Source organism: Myotis davidii, unplaced genomic scaffold (genome assembly GCF_000327345.1).
Source record: "Myotis davidii unplaced genomic scaffold, ASM32734v1 scaffold2839, whole genome shotgun sequence".
Taxonomy (NCBI): domain Eukaryota; kingdom Metazoa; phylum Chordata; class Mammalia; order Chiroptera; family Vespertilionidae; genus Myotis; species Myotis davidii.
In genome coordinates, this window is record NW_006290166.1 from 36,322 (window position 1) to 42,442 (window position 6,121).

The following is a 6,121-nucleotide window of genomic DNA, read 5'->3' on the forward strand; positions in this document are numbered from 1 at the left end:
AATGCAGAGATTTACATACTCTATTTTTAAAAAATATTTTTATTATTTCAGAGAGGAAGCAAGAGGGAGAAATAGAAACATCCATGATGAGAGAGAATCATGGATTGGCTCCCTCCTGCAAGTTCCCCACTGGGGATCGAGACTACAACCTGGTCATGTGTCCTTGACCGGAATAGAACCTGGGACCCTGTAGTTCACAGGCAGAAGCTCTTTCCACTGAGCCAAACAGTATAGAGTTTCCTCAAAATCAACAAATGGAACTCCCATTTAACCCAGTAATCCCAAGAAATCAGAAACACCAATCAGAAAGAATATATGCACCCCTATGTTCACAGTAGCACAATTTACAATAGCGAAGAGTTGGAAACAGACTAAGTACCCATCAGTAGGTAAGTGGATTAAAAACCTGTGGTACATCTCCACAATGGAATACTACACTATGGTAAAAAAGAACTCTTACCATTTGCATCAGAATGAATGGACCTGGAAAGCATGATGCCAAGTGAAGTAAGCCAGTAGGAGAAAGATAAATAAAATATCACATGATCTCACTCATTTGTGGAATATAGTGAACAACATACTAGTAAACTGATGAACAAAAATAGATGCATGACCTACAAGCATCGAACAGACTATCAAACCTCAGAGAGATAGCAGGGGAGCAGGGGATAAGACATCAACCAAAGGACTTGTATGCATGCATATAAGCATAACCAATGGACACAGACAGGATGGGGTGAGTGCATGTGCTGGTCATAGGAGCATCTGAGGAGACGTCAATGGGGGGAAAAGCAGGTATATGTAATACTTTAAATCATAAAGAATTTAAATTTTAAAAAATTGCTAAAGGGACTGCTGTAAATAAGAACAAGAAACAGAGAGAGAAGCCTATGCATACAGAATTAAAATGGCAATAAATAACTACCTACCAATAATAACCCTAAATGGATATGGATTAAATGCTCAATCAAAAGGCATAAGGTAGCTGAATGGATACAAAAACATGACCCAACTATATGCTGTCTACAAGAGCCCCATCTCAGAACAAAAGACACACACAAGATGAGAGTGAAGGGATGGAATCCATTTTTCTATGCAAATGGAAAACAAAAAAAATGCTAGAGTTGCAACACTCATATCTAACAAAATAGACTTTATAATGAAAGCCATCTAGACTTTATAATGAAAGCCATCACAAGAGACAACAAAGGTCACTACACAATATTAAAGGGATCGCTCCAACAAGGGGACACAACACTGCTAAACATATATGCACTCAATTAGGAGCGCCTAAATACATAAAAAAAACTTCTAGAGGACTTTAACAGAGAGATCAACAACAATATAGTCATAGTAAGAGAATTCAACACCCCGCTGACTTCACTGGATAGATCTTCCAGAAAGAAACTTAACAAGGAGACAATGACTCTAAGTGACACACTGGATCAGATGGATTTAATCAACATTTATAGAATATTTCACACCAAAGCAGTAGAATATACATTCTTCTCAAGTGCACATGGATTATACACAAAGATAGACCACATTAGGACACAAAACAAGTCTCTACAAGGCCAAAAAGATTGAAATCATATCAAGCATCTTCTCAGATCACAGTGGAATGAAATTAGAAATCAGCTACAGTAAAAAAACACAAAAACATTCAAACACATAAAGGCTAAATAGCATATTATTACACAATGAATGAGTTACCAACGAAATAGAAATAGAAATCAAAAGCTTCATGGAAACAAATAAAAATGAACACACAATGACTCAAAATCTCTGGGACACAGCAAAAGCAGACCTGAGAAGGAAGTTCATAACACTACAGGGATACCTCAAAAAACAAAGAAAATCAGCAATAAACTATTGAACCCTACCACTTAAAGAATTAGAAAGAGAACAATAAGAAAAGTCCAGGTAGAAGAAAGGAAGGAAATAATAAAGATTAGAGCATAAACAGATAACATAGAGACTAAAAAAAAAAAAATTGAATGAAACCAAGAGCTGGTTCTTTGAAACGATAAACAAAATTGATAAGCTATTAGCCTGACTTGAAAGAACCCAAATAAAACCAGAAACAAAAGTAGAGAAGTAACCACCGACACCACAGAAATACAAAGGATTATAAGATAATACTATGAACAACTATATGCCAACAAGCTGGACAATGTGGATGAATTGGACAAATTCCTAGAAAAATACAATCTCCTTAAACTGAATCAGAAGGAATCAGAAAACCTAAATAGGTCAATAACAACTGATGAAATAGAAGCAATAATCAAAAAACTCCCAGCAAACAAAAGCCCAGGTCTGGATGGCTACACAGGGAAGTTTCACCAAACATTCAAAGAAGAACTAATACCTTTATTCTTTAAACTATTTCAGAAAATCCAAGAGGAAGCAACACTTAACACTTCCAAAATCTTTTTATGGCGCCAGCATTATCCTAATTCCAAAACCAGATAAAGACACTACAAAGAAAGAGAATTACGGGAAAATACTACTGATGAACATAGATGCTAAAATCCTCCACAAAATATTAGCAAATCGCATCCAACAATATCTTAAAAAGATCATACACCATAATAAGTGGGATTTATTCCAGGCTGGCACAATATTTGCAAATCAATCAACATGATACATCACATAAACAAATTGAAAGATGAAAATCACATGATCATATCAAGAGAGAGTAAAAGCATTTGACAAGAGTCAACATCCATTTTTGATAAAAACTCTCAGCAAAGTTGGAATAGAGAGAGCATATCTCAACATGATAAAAGCCATATATAACTAACCTACAGCCAACATCATACTCAATGGGGATAAACTAAAAGCATTTTCCCTCTTAACTGGAACAAGACAGGTATGTCTGCTTTCATCACTCTTATTCAACACTAGAGCCTGGTGCAAGACATTCTGGCACTTGGGGTTGCAGGAGGGGGTGGGAGGGAGGGTCCCTCAGCCTGGCCTGCGCCTTCTTGCAGTCTGAGATCCCTCGGGGGATGTCCAACTGATGGCTTAGGACCAATCCCTGTGGAGAGGCGCCTAAGTCAGCAGGCCAACATCCCTCAAGGGGTCCTCAGCACTGCCCCAGAGGCAGGAGAGCCTCCCGACACTGCCAGCTGTGAGCCCGGCTTCTGGCTGAGCAGTGGTCCCCCTGTGAGAGCACACTGACCACCAGGGGGCAGCTCCTGCGTTGATCGTCTGCCCCCTGGTGATCAGTGCACATCATAGCAACTGGTCATTCCACCATTCAGTCAATGTGCATATTAGCCTTTTATTATAGGATACTATTGGAAGTCCTAGTCACAGCATACAGAGAAGAAGAAATAAAAGGTATCCAAATTAGAAAGAAGGAAGTAAGACTCTCATTATTCATGGATGACATGATATTGTACACCAGGGGTCCTCAAACCAGGGGTCCTCACTGTCCCTCAGACCGTTGGAGGGCCGGACTATAGTTTAAAAAAAACTATGAACAAATTCCTATGGATACTGCACATATCTTATTTTGAAGTAAAAAAAATAAAATGGGAATACAATATTTGTATTTGCATGTGGCCCGCGGGCCGTAGTCTGAGGACCCCTGTTGTACACAGTAAAACCTAAGGACTCCACCAAAAAACTACTAGATTTAATAGTGAATTTGGCACTTTTTTTTGCCGCATTTACTGTGAGGATGAAGACCATTCTCTGCAATCAGACTGTAGACATCCCAGAAAATGTGGACATCACTCTGAAGGGATGCACAATTATTATGAAGGGTCCCAGAGGCACCCTGGGGAGGGACTTCAACCACATCAATGTAGAGCTCAAGTCTCCTTGGAAAGAAAAAGAATAGGCTCCGGGTTGACAAGTGGTGGGGAAATAGAAAGGGAATGGCCACAGTTCGCACTATCTGCAGTCACTGTACACAGCATGATCAAGGGTGTTACACTGGGCTTCAATTACAAGATGAGATCTGTGTACGCTCCCTTCCCCATCAACATTGTTATTCAGGAGAATGGTTCTCTTGTAGAAATTAGAAATTTCTTGGGCGAAAAATACATCCTCAGAGTTCAGATGAGGTCAGGTGTTGCTTGTTCAGTATCGCTAGCCCAGAAAGATGAGTTGATTCTTGAAGGAAATGACACTGAACTTGGTATCAAATTCAGCTGCTTTGATTCAGAAAGTCACAACAGTTAAAAACAAGGATATCAGAAAATGTTTGGATGGTATCTATGTTTCTGAAAAAAGGAACAGTTCAGCGGGCTGATGAATAAGATCTAAGTTATCCAGCTATAGAAACACTGAGATGCCGAATGATTTGTCACACTTGTTTGTGAAACTAAAAAGATGTACAATAAAAGCCTTGTATTGATTTGGGCGGGGGGGGGATGAATTTGGCATTGTAGCAGGATACAAAATCAACACCCGAAAATCGATGGCTTGTTTATACACCAATAATAAATTCTCAGAGAAATTAAACAGACAATCCCATTTACTTTGGCTACAGGAAAAATTAAGATACTTAGGAATAAACTTAAACAAGGTGGCAAAAGACCTGTACTTGGAAAACTACAGGATGTTGAAAACAGAGCTAGAAGAAGATATAAACAAGTGGAAGAATATACTCTGTTCATGGACTGGTAGAATCAACACCATTAAAATGTCCATACTATCCAAGGCAATCTACAGAGTCAATGAAATCCCATTAAAATACAAATGTCATCTTTCACAGAGATAGAACAAATACTCCAGAAATGTATATGGAATCAAAAAAGACCCCGAATAGCCGCAGCCATCTTGAGAAGGATGAGCACTGTTAGGGGCATCTCAATACCAAATATCATGTTATACTACAAACATATGATACTCAAAATTGCCTGGTACTGGCACAAGAACTGGCATATAGATCAATAGAATAAGAGCACAGAAATCGTCCCAAACCGATATGCTCCATTAATATTTGACCAAGGAGGCAAGAACATACAATGGAGTCAAGAGAGTCTCTTCAATAAATGGTACTGGGAAAATTGGACAGATATAGGCAAAGAAAATGAAACGAGACCACCAACTTACACCATACACAAGAATAAACTCAAAATGGATAAAAGACTTAAATTAAATGTAAGTCGTGAAACCATAAAAATCCTAGAAGAAACCACCATAGGCAGCCAAATCTGAGACATCTCTCCTAGCAATATGTTTAAAGACACATCTCCTAAGGCAAAGGAAACTAAGGAGAAAATAAGCAAATGGGACTACATCAAAATATACATCTTCTGCACAGCAACAGAAACCATCAATAAAACAAAAAGAGAGCCCACTGTATGGGAAAAAATATTTAGCAATGGTACATCTTATAAAGGGTTAATATTGAAAATATATAAGGAACTAATACAACTTAACCGAAGGAAGGCAAACAACCCAATTAAAAAATGGGCAACTTCTCCAAAGAGGACATACAGATGGCCAAGAGACATGAAAAAATGCTCAGTCACTAATCATCCCAAAGATGCAAATCAACAGGACAATGAGGTATTGACCATCGCACTGTCACAAAGATGGCAGAGCCCACAGTGGAGACTGGGTTTCCATAACACAAGATGGATGCACCCACAGCAGAGGCCGAGTTCCTGTATCGAGCCTTAATGAGCAATTAGCAGGGACCTCACACCTTGTCAGAATGGCTACCATCAACACATCAACAAATGACAAGTGCTGGTGAGGATGTGGAGAAAAGAGAACCCTAGTATACTGCTGGTGGGAATGCAGACTGAGTGCAAACATTATGGAAACCAGTATGGAGTTTCCTAAAAAATTAAATATGATCTGCCATTTGACCCAGTGATCCCACTTCTAGAATATATCCTCAGAAAACCTGAAACACCAATCAGAAACAATGTACACAACCCTATGTTCACAGCAGCACAATTTACAATAGCTAAGATCTGCAAACAGCCCGAGTTCCCATCAGTAGATGAGTGGATATGAAAGCTGTGGTACGTTTATACCACAGAATACTATGCAGCAATAAAAAAGAAGAATCTCTTACCCTTTGAGACAGCATGGAGGGACCTGGCGAGTATCATGCTAAGTGAAATAAACCTGTCAGAGAAAGACAGGTATC

The 6,121-nt window shown here is 38.9% G+C and overlaps 1 pseudogene; it reads left to right on the top strand.

The window, feature by feature from the left end:
- The first annotated feature begins 3,676 nt into the window (after positions 1-3,676).
- Positions 3,677-4,373, top strand: LOC107182998 (annotated as a pseudogene).
- The last annotated feature ends 1,748 nt before the right edge of the window (positions 4,374-6,121 follow it).